Source organism: Meriones unguiculatus, chromosome X (assembly GCF_030254825.1).
Source record: "Meriones unguiculatus strain TT.TT164.6M chromosome X, Bangor_MerUng_6.1, whole genome shotgun sequence".
NCBI lineage: Eukaryota > Metazoa > Chordata > Mammalia > Rodentia > Muridae > Meriones > Meriones unguiculatus.
The window spans coordinates 20,138,849-20,152,657 of record NC_083369.1 but is presented as its reverse complement, the minus strand read 5'-3'; the positions used below and the strand labels follow the sequence as shown (position 1 = coordinate 20,152,657).

The following is a 13,809-nucleotide window of genomic DNA, read 5'->3' as shown; positions in this document are numbered from 1 at the left end:
AGAAATCAAGGATGCTATGAAAAGACAAAATCTAAGAATAATAGGAATTCACGAAAAAGAAGACTCCAGACTCCAAGGTCCAGAAAATATTTTCAAGAAAATCATAGAAGAAAATTTTCCCAACTTAAAGAAAGAGATGTCCATAAATATACAAGAAGCCTACCAAACCCCAAATAGACTAGACCAGAAAAGAAACACATCACGTCACATCATAGTCAAAACACTAAATCTACAGAACAAAGAAAAGATATTAAAAGCAGCAAGGGAAAAAGGCCAAGTAACATATGAAGGTAGACCTATCAGAATCACACCTATCAGAATCTGACTTCTCATCAGAAACTATGAAAGCCAGAAGGGCCTGGGCAACTATCATGGAGACTCTAAGAGATCACAAATGGCAACCCAGACTACTATACCCTGCAAAGCTTTCAATCAACATAGATGGAGAAAACAAAATATTCCATGACAAAGTAAATTTACACAATATCTACACAGCAAACCATCCCTACAGAAGATACTAGAAGGAAAACTCCAATCCAATGAAAACAAATTCACCCAAGAAAACAGGGCATACAGATAATATCCCAACAAAAATGAAAAGAAAACAAGAATGAAACAGGGTTAGATCACCGACTCCAGTACAAAAGGAACTAACATGCAGTGGTCCCTATTATCTATCAATATCAATGGACTCAACTCACCAATAAAAAGACACAGGCTAACAGAATGGTTAAGGAAACAGGATCCAACATTCTGTTGCATCCAAGAAACACACCTATGCAACAAAGATAAACACTACCTCAGAGTAAAGGGCTGGAAAACTGTTTTTCAAGCAAATGGTTCCAGAAAACAAGCTGGAGTAGCCATCCTAATATCTAATAAAATAGACTTTCAACCCAAGTTAATCAAAAAAAAGATAAGGAGGGCCACTATATTCTCATCAAAGGAAAAATCCACCAAGAGGACATCACAATCTTGAATATCTATGCGCCGAATACAAGAGCACCAACATTCGTAAATGAAACATTAGTAAAGCTTAAATCATACATTGATCCTAATACCTTAATAGTGGGAGACTTCAACACTCCACTCTCAACAAGGGACAGATCAACTAGACAGACACCAAATAGGGAATAAAAGCACTCACAGAATCCCTAAATCAAATGGACCTAATAGACGTCTACAGATCGGTTCACCCAAACTCAAAGGAGTACACCTTCTTTTCAGCACCGCATGGAACCTTCTCCAAAATAGACCATATAGTGGGTCACAAAACAAGCCTCAACAGATACAAAAGGATTGAAATAATCCCTTGTATACTATCTGACCACCATGGACTAAAGCTAGACATCAACAACAACAACAACAACAAAAAAACAACAAAAAGCTGACACGCACATGGAAACTGAACAACTTACTACTCATTGATAGCTGGGTTAAGGAAGAAATAAAGAAATTAAAGACTTCCTAGAATTCAATGAAAAGGAAGGCACAACATACCCAAATTTATGGGACACATTGAAAGCAGTACTCAGAGGAAAATTTATAGCACTAAGTGCCTGCAAGAAGAAATTCGTAACATCACATACAAACAACTTAATGGCCCAACTGAAAAACCCTAGAAAAAAAAGAAGCAGATACACCCAAGAGGAGCAGACGGCTGGAAATAATCAAACTAAGGGCTGAAATCAATCAATTAGAAACAAATAAAACTATCCAAACAATCAATGAAACAAAAAGCTGGTTCTTTGAGAAAATCAACAAGATAGACAAACCCTTAGCCAAACTAACTAAAAAGCAGAGAGAAACTATCCAGATCAGCAAAATCAGAAATGAAAATGGGGACATAACCACAGACACTGAGGAAATCCAAACAATTATTAGGTCATACTACAAAAGCCTATATTCCACAAAATTTGAAAATCTAAATGAAATGGATAATTTTCTTGAAAGATTCCATCTACCAAAACTAAGTCAAGATCAGGTAGAAAGACTGAATAGCCCGATATCTGCCAAGGAAATCGAAGCAGTCATTAACAGTCTCCCCTCCAAAAAAAGCCCTGGACCAGATGGCTTCAGCGCAGAATTCTACAAGACCTTCAAAGAAGTGCTAACTCCAATTCTCCTCAAGCTATTCCACAAAATAGAAACAGAAGGAACACTACCAAACTCATTCTATGAAGCCACAGTCACCTTGATACCTAAACCACACAAAGACCCAACAAAAAAAGAGAACTTCAGGCCTATCTCTCTTATGAACATTGACGCAAAAATACTCAATAAAATACTTGCAAACTGAATCCAAGAACATATCAAAGATCTTATCCACCATGACCAAGTAGGCGTCATCCCAGGCATGCAAGGGTGGTTCAACATACGGAAATCCATCAATGTAATCCACTACATAAACAAACTGAAGGAGAAAAACCACATGATCATCTCCTTAGATGCCGAAAAAGCATTTGACAAAGTCCAACACCCATTCATGTTTAAAGTCTTGGAGAGAGCAGGGATACAAGGCACATACCTAAAGATAGTAAAGGCAATATACAGCAAGCCTATAGCTAACATCAAACTCAATGGAGAGAAACTTAAATCAATCCCACTGAAATCAGGGACAAGACAAGGCTGTCCATTGTCACCATATCTCTTCAACATAGTACTTGAAGTCCTAGCCAGAGCAATAAGACAACTAAAGGAGATCAAGGGGATACAAATAGGAAAGGAAGAGGTCAACGTGTCACTATTTGTAGATGATATGATAGTATACATGAGCGACCCCAAAAATTCAACCAGAGAACTCCTTCAGCTGATAAACACCTTCAGCAAAGTGGCAGGATACAAAATCAACTCAAAAAAATCAGAAGCCCTCCTATATACCAAAGACAAAAAGGCTGAGAAAGAAATTAGGGAAACAACACCCTTCACAATAGACACTAACATAAAGTACCTTGGTGTGACTCTAACCAAGCAAGTGAAAGACCTGTTTGAGAAAAACTTCAAGTCTCTGAAGAAAGAAATCGAAGAAGATATCAGAAGATGGAAAGATCTCCCGTGCTCATGGATTGGTAGGATTAACATTATGAAAATGGCCGTACTGCCAAAAGCAATCTACAGATTCAATGCAATTCCCATCAAAATACCAACTCAATTCTTTACAGACCTTGAAAAAAAGATTCTCAGTTTCATATGGAGAAACAAAAAACCCAGAATCTCCAAAACGATCCTGTACAACAACAGATCATCTGGAGGTATCTCCATCCCTGATCTCAAGCTGTACTACAGGGCAACAGTAATAAAAACTGCATGGTATTGGCATAGAAACAGAAAGGAGGATCAATGGAACCGCATAGAAGACCCAGAAATAAATCCACACACCTATGAATATCCGATATTTGACAAAGAAGCCAAAACCATTGAATGGAAAAAAGACAGCATCTTCAACAAATGGTGCTGGACCAACTGGATGTCTACACGCAGAAAAATGAAAATAGATCCATATTTATCACCCTGCACAAAACTAAAGTCAAAGTGGATCAAGGACCTCAACATAAAACCAGATACCCTAAATCAATTGGAAAAAAAAGTGGGGAACAGCCTAGAACTCATTGGCACAGGAGACAACTTCCTGAACAGAACACCAACAGCACAGGCTCTAAGAGCAACAATCAATAAATGGGACCTCATGAAACTGAAAAGCTTCTGTAAAGCAAAGGACACTGCCTTCAAAACAAAACGACTGCCTACAGATTGGGAAAGAACCTTCACTAACCCTTTATCTGACAGAGGACCAATATCCAGTATACACAAAGAACTAAAGAAGCTGAAAAGCAGCAAACCAAGTAATCCAATTAAAAAATGGGGAACAGAGCTAAACAGAGAACTCTCTGTAGAGGAATATCGAATGGCAGAGAAACACTTAAAGAAATGGTCAACGTCATTAGCCATTAGGGAAATGCAAATCAAATCGACATTGTGATTTTACCTTATACCCATTAGAATGGCCAAGATGAAAAACTCAAGTGACAACACATGCTGGAGAGGTTGTGGAGAAAGGGGAACCCTCCTCCACTGCTGGTGGGAATGTAAACTGGTACAACCACTCTGGAAATCTATCTGGTGCTTTCTAAGACAATTAGGAATAGTGCTTCCTCAAGACCCAGCTATACCACTGCTAGGTATATACCCAAAGTTTGCTCAAGTACACAAAAGGGATACTTGCTCAACTATGTTTATAGCAGCTTTATTTGTAATAGCCAGAACCTGGAAACAACCCAGATGTCCATCAAGGGAGGAATGGAATGGGTATAGAAATTGTGGTATTTTTACACAATGGAATAGTACTCAGCAATCAAAAAGGAGGAAATCCTGAAATTTGAGGGCAAATGGTGGGATCTAGAAAAGATCATTCTGAGTGAAATATCCCAGAAGGAGAAAGACAAACACGGTATATACTCACTTATATAGACCTATAAGATATGATAAACATAATGAAATCTATACACCTAAAAAAGATAATTAAGAGAGTGGACATGGGGTAAGATGATCAACCCTCCTTTAGAAAGACAGATGGGATGTGCATTGAACGTATGACAGGAGTCTACTGAGCACATCTGAAAGTCTCTTAACTAGCAGTGTTTTCAAAGCAGATACAAAGACTCATGACCAAACCCTTGGCAGAGTACAGGGAATCATATGAAAGAAGAGGTGTTACTATGATGGGGAAAGGATAGGAGCTCCACAAGGACCAAATATATCTGGGCACAGGGTCTTTTCTGAGACTGACATTCAACCAAGGACCATGTATGGATATAACCTAGAACCTCTGCTCAGATGTAGTCTGTGGTAACTCAGTAACCAATTGGTTTCCCATAGTGAGGGGAACAAGGACTATTTCTAACAGGAACTCAATGACTGGCTCTTTGACCTCCCCACCCCCCCAAGGGAGGAGCAGTCCTGTTAGGCCACAGAGGAGGGCTTTGCAGCCAGTCCTGAAGATACCTGATAACACAGGATCAGATGAATGGGGAGGTGGTCCCCCCTATCTGTGGACTTGGAAAGGGGCATGGTGGAGATGAGAGAGGGAGGGTGGGATTGGGAGAGAATGTGGGAATGGGACATGGCTGGGATACAGAGTTAATAAAATATAACTGATAAGAAAAAAGAAATTAATTGCTTTCTGTGATTAATGTATACTAATAACAAAAGAAGGAATAAGTACCTTTTCCTCAATAAGATTAACTACCTAAAATGTTATCTTATTTCCTTACCTGTAAGACTTTATTCTCTCAAAAATTTATTCCCTCAAACATCTTTTCATTTTCTCACTCAACTGGCTTTTCCCCTTCTCCTTATCTTCCCCATTTAAAAAAAATTAGTAAGATTTGGTTACGGGTCCCTCATGTGGAAGGTGGACTTCCCCTACCAGGACAAGCTGGTTGGTTACATTACAAACTATAGATAGTGCTTCAGGCAAGGAAGCACTGACCACCGCGGGGTCCCTGGCAAGGGCAGTATATGGGGTGTTGCTTACAAACTACCAGTAGGAAAGAAGAGGAAGTAAAAACATACCTTGACTTCAGAGAGAAAGGAGGCTATAGAACAACAACGGTCATTTTTTTATCCAAAAGATCCCACAACAAAACCTTTCAGTGTTTTGCTCTACATCGGAACATGTGACAAACCTAATTATCTTGGTCTTGCACGTCTGGAAGACACTGCTGAACAAATTTATAATGCATCTGCTCCAAGTGGAAGAAATACAGAATATCTTTTTGAACTTCCAAATTCTATTAGGAAACTTGTGCCAGAGGATAAGGATTAGCATCTCTTCTCTTTGGAAAAATTAGTAAAGGAACGTTTAGAAAGAAAATAGAATCCAGCTCCTTCAAAGACGCAGAGCTATTAGTCTTTAGACAATAACATTAATATAAAACAGCAATATGTTCTGGACATTCTTACTTGAGCACCTTACTATTTAATTTTGTAATTGGAATATCATCTAAATTTACAGTTTATTTACAAGTGTCCTAAGACATATTCTGAAGATTAGCATAGAGAGAAAGAGTTCACACTCTAAAGTGTTTCCTACCTATATGACATTTGAACATTTGGTCATTAGAAATACAGTCTCAATTAACATCATGTTTTTATCAGACTAACCATGGTTTATAGTATATAAGCTTAAAATAATGTTATTAGAAAGAAATGGTAATAGATAAAAAAAAAGATTGGGTACAGGTGGATCAAATGGAAAATAAGAACTGCTTCAGTCATTTTCACACATAAATTTCCATTTCAACATTCATCCATGCACTGAAATACATTAATAGAAGCCAAGTAAATGAGACATGGTACTTTCTTTTAGCACCATAAGTAACAAAGCTCCCAATGAATAAGAAAGACATAATTTCCCTGAGCATGTAGCTACTCCCTGAATTCCACACAGAAGGGTATAGACATACCACTCACTTGGGTACAAGAAAGGGAAGTAAGTGTAGACCTTTGACTTGCACTCAATACCAGGCTTATCAATGGTTAAACCCACTACTGAGGAAGAAACTCCACAGATTGAACCTCTAGATCTATGATCTAGAAACATACTATCATGATGGGAAATAATGTATTGCAGTTCATGATATGGTTAAACATGGTATGAGCTTATGATATAAGCTATGACTATAGTGGTCTCATAGCTTTAGTGTGACCAGGCTTTGTACTACTCTTGGGTCTATTTTTACCATTCCTTCTATAAGTTTGGGAATAGACACTGTCTTAGTTAGGGTTTTCTTGCTGTGAAGAGACACCATGACCATGGCAACTTTTCTAAAAACTAACATATAATTGGTGTTGGCTTACAGTTTCAGAGGTCTAGTCCATCACCAGCATGACAGGAAGCAGGGCAGCTTGCAGGCAGACAAGGTGCTGGAGGAGCCGAGAGTTCTACATCTTGATCCAAGGGCAGCAGAAAAGGACTGGATTCCATGCTGGGCAAAGCTTGAGCATAGGAGACCTCAAAGCCTACACCCACATTGACACAATTCCTACAATAAGGCCGCACCTTCTAATAATACCACTCTTCTTGGGCCAAGCATTCAAACACAGGAGTCTATGGGGACCATACCTATTCAAACCACAATAGATTCTATTTGTGGAGAAAGGAGAAGAAAGTAAGCATAGGAATTGGCTTTGCAGCAATCAGATACAGACCAAATAAATTTATCCCAAAAGACACTGTAATCAAAATGAAAGAAAAAGGGTTGGGAAACCAGCAAGGAAAAAAAAAAATTTATAACAACACAGTTGAAACCAAGGGCGGGAGGGGGAATCCTTCCAGCGTGCTTAAATACTACATCTAACATTTTTTCCATTCGTATCCATCTTTATTGAAAGTCTAATAGTTTCTACTTTTAGTTATTATTCATTGTTCAAGTGAATACAGTCTGGCTTTCCTTTCCATAATTTATCTAACAACCACCTTTCAAAAATCAACAATGGTCTCCTAACTTCCATGTGTGATAATTGCCATTAGATATCCTCTTACCTATCTTCTTGCATGTACACCTACTTATAGCAACAGCTGTGGAAAGAGTGATTCAAGTTCCCATTCTACTTCTCATTGATTCTTCTTCTTTCCACCCATGTTTAAAATCTTGCATTTATCTATCTGTTTATCTATCTATCTATCTATCTATCTATCTATCTATCTATGTGTGCATACATTAATGCATGTATATTTGTGAGTATATGTACAATTATGTGGTGGGGGGGAGGGAGTGAATGTGCCTTTGTACACATGGATGCCCAAAGAGGACATCATAATCTATGGAGATTGATTTTTCCCATGCTAATAATAGGAAAACAATATTTTTTACAAATTTGCATATATATGCTTTGCACACTGACTACTCTCACTTCTTATTTCCCTATCATCTCTGTTCAACTTCTCCACTACTCACAAAACTTTCATGTTCATGTTTATTCATTTTGTTTTGGGACCCTGTAAGATTATCAAGGGCTAACTGTGAAGCCACGGATTTGGATCTGGTGGAGCCTAGTAGGCTAAGCAGAGGGTTAATATTCTGTAGAGTTCCTCTCTGAGTTTTATTCTTGCATACTAGAACTATCTTGGTCCCTCCATGTGTCTAATATTTGTTCTCAAGAGAGGTAATTCACCCCTATAGCTGCCAATCTTCTAGGCTACAAATCTCTCTCTCTATATATATGAGAGATTTGTATATATTTATATATATACAAATATATATATTTATATATATTATAAACATTTACTTAGTATTGTCTGAATCTTAGGTTAATATAGCCAATCTATGGAAAGATTAGATGAAAGCTAAGTGTTTATAGTTCAACCCCCCACAAATCTCTTGTTAACAAATATTTCTAAGATACCTACAAAACTGATTTTTTTTTTTTACCATCCTTAATGTATCTTGTTAATCTAATTTCCCTATGTTTGGTCATGTTATTTCTTCCTGGACTACTTTCCCACTGCCTAGATAAGTGCTTCTTAACTTTAATGTGCAGTCTATTCAGATCGATATGTTGGTAAAACATACCCTTGGGAATTGTAGGGTTTAGTTAAAGAATCTACTTTTTCCTAGTCCTGGGCATTAAATTCAGGGGCTGGAAGTGAGCAATTACTCTGTGTCTCTAGCCATTTTATGTATGTATTTATTTTGACACAGCATCTCCCTAAATTGCCCAAAATATTCTTGGATGTTTCTGATATGGCTTTTTCTCATTGCCTCACTAATGAGTACACTTGAGGGTCTCTAAATTGCAATTTACTTTCTGTGATTTCTTAGTTCCAAAGTAATTATTAGAGGTTATATCAAGTAAAAATAAATAAACAACACAAGCAATTCAGAAGAGAGTATAAATGGCTATTCAGCATTTGAAAAACATTCCATTTTTAGAAAGTGTGTGTGTGTGTGTGTGTGTGTGTGTGTGTGTGTGTGTGTGTAGGAATGTAAACTCCTGCCACTTTGGGAAAGCAACTAAATGAAAGACATAACAAACTTAAACTCATTCCTGTGAAACTACTAAAAGTTCAAAATTCAAGGACTAATGCAAAAAAAAAAAAAGTTTGGCTATATACCTTTAAATATCCAGCTAACTATTCAGTTCTGGCTAGTCTAAAATTTGCTATGATGATCAGGCTGTTCTCCAAAGGCACACTCTGCCTCTCAGTGCAGAAATTATAGTCATGTGTCACCATGTCCGGCTAATGACAAACATTTTGTCAAAGTTTTCTGTATAGCAGCAATAAAAATATTACTGACCTAAATGTTTGAAAAATGCGAAAGTTATTAAGAAATTCATCATATAGCCATAATTTTCCATAAAAACTCTAAGCTGGTTATTTTGAAGGCATCAAAATATTTACAAATTCAATAACATGAGAAGTTTCAAGCTGAGTGCTTAATGGAAAACAAAATATAATTTTATTAGTATTAGCAATTAATAAAGTACAATTCTGAAAAAAGGAACTTTCACAAAAAAGATAATGATATTAATAAGTTCTGATGAGTCTGATGGGGAAAGGATAGGAGCTCCACAAGGACCAAATATATCTGGGCACAGGGTCTTTTCTGAGACTGACATTCAACCAAGGACCATGTATGGATATAACCTAGAACCTCCACTCAGAGGTAGCCTGTGGTAGCTCAGTAACCAATTGGTTTCCCAAAGTGAGGGGAACAAGGACTATTTCTAACAGGAACTCAATGACTGGCTCTTTGGTCTCCCCACCCCCGAAGGGAGGAGCAGTCCTGTTAGGCCACAGAGGAGGGCTTTGCAGCCAGTCCTGAAGATACCTGATAAAACAGGATCAGATGAATGGGGAGGAGGTCCCCCCTATCAGTGGACTTGGAAAGGGGCATGGTGGAGATGAGGGAGGGACTGGGAGGGACTGGGAGGGAATGAGGGATCGGGACAAGGCTGGGATACAGAGTTAATAAAATGTAACTGATAAAAAAAATAATTAAAAAAATAAAAAAAGAAATATATCCACATACTCCACATATGGGTATAATCAAATCATATGTATCAAAATGGAGGCAAAAATCAAGTATATTTATAAACAAATATCTACACATAGATGAAGATTAGCATGTACATACATGTGCAAATCGTGTATTATGTCATGGATTTACATATATCAATATAATTTACTTACACACATGCAAGTACATAAGAAAGCCAAACATTGGGAGCTTTCCTTAGTAACTTTTACTGACTTCTGACCACACACACGCAAACTCTCTCTCTCTCTCTCACACACACACACACACACGTTTATATATGTTCATAAAAAGTCCTTCTTACCTTTAAACTGGGGAGGAATCCCTCCCCCCAAAAACCCTGTGTATCTATCTTATACCTTTCCAGTTACAGAAAAATAAAAGACTACCAATAATTTTTAATGACAAAAAAAATAAGTTCTGATGACTTATTTACTATTTGTTCATTACTATAGCTTTTGAATATTTATGCAATGAATATTTTACTTTCATAAAATCAGAATGTTTTTGTTTAATGAATTTCATTTTTTCTATATTCTTTATGTTTCTTGGCAAGTTTTTCTCATATTATTACCAAACTAAAATGTATGGAGCCTGAGGAAGATATATATATTAAATGTTCTGGTATGGGGTTCTTGCTTCTCTTTTCTAGAAATCTTCCTAATCCTGTGATAGAATACTCTTCAAACATATACTTGTTAGTCCCTTTTCTATCACTATGAGAACACTGGAGAAAAAAATCAAAAGTAGGAAACAGGGAACTAGGAAGATGGCTTAGTCAGAAAAGCGCCTACTGTGCAAGCATAAGCACTTGAGTTTGGATGCCAAACACCCACATAAAATATGGACATGACAGTATGCATCTATAATATCCAGAGTTTGTCCAGCTGAGCTGAACCAATTAGCTGTAGGTTCAGTGCGAGACTTATCTCAAAAAACTAGAGTAACTGAGGAAACACCCAAAGCCAAACTCTATATTGCACCCATACACACAAACACAGTCAAGTATATACAACACACACACACACACACACACACAAAGGTGGGAACATTTTTTGGGGGGCTCACAGTTTCAAAAGTTTCTGCCTCAGTGAATGGTCGTACTTGATTTTGAACTGTAGAAATAAGACAGAATGTTGTGGCCTGGAACATAGATTGGGAGAAAACTCATCACCTCACGGTGGACAAGAAGCAGAAAGGGGAGAGTTCTGGATCCCAAAACTCTATTCTAGGGCATGCTGTCAGGGAACAAACTTTTTACTACTTCCTAAAGGTTGTATACTTAATAGTGCCACAGGGTGACAACCAAATTTTTATCACATGTACATTGAATGACATTTCACATGCAAAATATAACTATACCATAAATATAAACATTTTAATACAGATTACTATTGAAGATAAAAATGCTGCTATCCAGAGATGACACATAAAAGTCAAACCAACAATCTGGAATATCTTTATGATACACATTAAAAACTAGTTTTCAATAGAACAAGGGAAAGTTAATTTTAAAGTAAAATTAAAATATCTGTATTCACTTTAAACTTTTCCACATAGTTAAAAGTATTTTGTTGTTCATGTTTTTCTTAAATCAACATATCATTTTATATTTCCCTTAATTACGGTATAGAAAATCCATCACACAATCTATATCAGTAAAAAGATCCAAAAAAGACACTGTAGTATATGTAGAAGTTTTTTGATACTTGTGGCTAAACATTAAGTTCCATGGTGCTTTTCTCATAACTTCTATTATGTCCAAAAAAGACAAGGTGGGATAGAGGGAGAAATTCAGGGAGAAACATTTTCCTTTTTTTGGTCATTTTTCCACTTTCAATGTGGATGTTGATGAGACAACTTAATTTATCCTTTTATAAATGTCAGTAAAGAACAAGAAATGAAAACACAATGCATAACATTTTTATAGGTACGTTTTCTTTTAATGTTTATGGGAAATATAATCATTTTATGTAGTTCAATTCAGCTCATATTTTACACTTTCATGAACACATATTACTGTTAATTTCTTATTAAAATATAAACAATTATGTTTACTATTACAGGGGACTCAGATTATAACTATCATCAAAGACCTGCTTAGGTATTAGTATTGCTTGAGGACCTGGGTATAATCATCCATATCAATAGATCCAAATAAACAAAAAAGCCCATACAATGTTCAGTAAAAGTACAAATACTCAAGTATAATAGTGATGGGGAAATACTGCAGAGAAAGCGCCTTCTGACATTTTGAAACAAAAAGTACACCATTCATAAAGTAAGGGAATAATACATGGGCCAGCTATAAAATGCAGGTATTTTTCAAATGTTGATCAAATAAAGCAGCTCTTTTTTCATGAACCACGTAAAAGTAACTAATACAATACTAGTTACATATAGTTTCAGAATATCAGCTTTTTAGTTTAGGTGGGAGACTTTAACAAAAGCTTTGCATGATCTTTTCCACTCAATGGTAAATCTCACTAGTTTAAAAATTAAGTATAAAATAGCAAAGGTGAAAAAGCATTTTTGTTGGCTAATGCTATATATTACTTAGAAGCAAATATGTCTATTACATGAAATTTTATATTATTTGCCTAAATAACAGTTTCAAGTATAAGACTTACACACTATTTAAATTATAACCATATAATTCATGGAGGGTATTGGAGCAATAGCCCTACAAATAACTATAAAAATTTAAATCTTTCATAAATTTTTGATGCTTGAGAGAAAAATCCAGTATGAGGAAACATTTATAATATAGCAACCCAGGGAAGGACAGAGTCCCATTAACAAAAACTTCCACCTGTCTTAGCATTCCAGAGTGTGAAGCTTTGTTAAGTATGCCATACAAACTGAGGTAGGTCTAAGGAAAACATAACTGGATATTCAGTGAGTGCATGATTAGGAAAAAGTAGAAATTAAAAAGCTGGTCATCATACCAGGCCACCTCTTGACTACATTGTCTTCAGTGACGTGCGATTTTGTAAGGTTAATTCACTACAATTCAACAATTCCTGGTTTTACTTTTGAAGCTTTTGGAATATTTTTCAGAAAGTTCTTGTCTATGCCTATATATTCAACAGATTTCCCCTCATACTTTCAGAATTTCAGGCATTAAACTATTATCTTAGTTACAAGATGGCGGCAACCAGTATGCACCTTATCTGAAGGTCAGAGGATCCGAAACTTTAAAACTAGTAAAGGACAGGCAGCTGAATCTAGGGCATCAACTTTGAGGCTTCCCAGACTAGATGAGTAGGGTGGTCAGATCGAGGAGCACCCCCCGAGGGGCCTGGGAGTGGCAAACTGTGGACCCCCTGAACTTTCCTGTGCCCCAGCAACAAGTGCTTAAGCCCTAGGTGAGGAGACCCTCTGTTTTAGCAGAAAGACTTTGGATTCCCCCCCCCCCCCCGCTACCCTGTGGGAAGCACCAGGATTCCTGAGACATTTGTGGTCATTTGGATCCAGAGTCCCCATAGCTGTAGCCCAGACCTAAGAGTCACTAATCATTTGCCTCCAGCACTGTCTGTATACTCTGGTGAGTTCAAGTGGAGCCCCAGGTCTAGGGACCCTCAGCTCTAGTGACCAGACATCCCTCCCACTCCCCTGGGATTCCTGGGACAGCATTCCCAAAATCCAAGCTACTGCTCTGTCATCACCAGGCAGAAGCGCATTGTTCCTGGATCCAACATAGTGCAACCCAGGCAGGTCTGAGTGGCAGGATCACAGAGTCTGGCAGACCTGTGGGCCACAACTGATC

At 37.2% G+C, this 13,809-nt stretch overlaps 1 protein-coding gene and 1 pseudogene across 4 annotated transcripts in view; one reads left to right on the top strand and one right to left on the bottom strand.

Annotated features, from left to right (window-relative positions):
• Positions 1-5,875, top strand: part of LOC110541356 (putative glutathione-specific gamma-glutamylcyclotransferase 2) — a 53,733-nt pseudogene extending 47,858 nt beyond the window's left edge.
• Positions 1-13,809, bottom strand: part of Zc3h12b (zinc finger CCCH-type containing 12B) — a 231,871-nt gene that overhangs the window by 123,592 nt on the left and 94,470 nt on the right. The gene's annotated exons all lie outside the window — the stretch shown is intronic.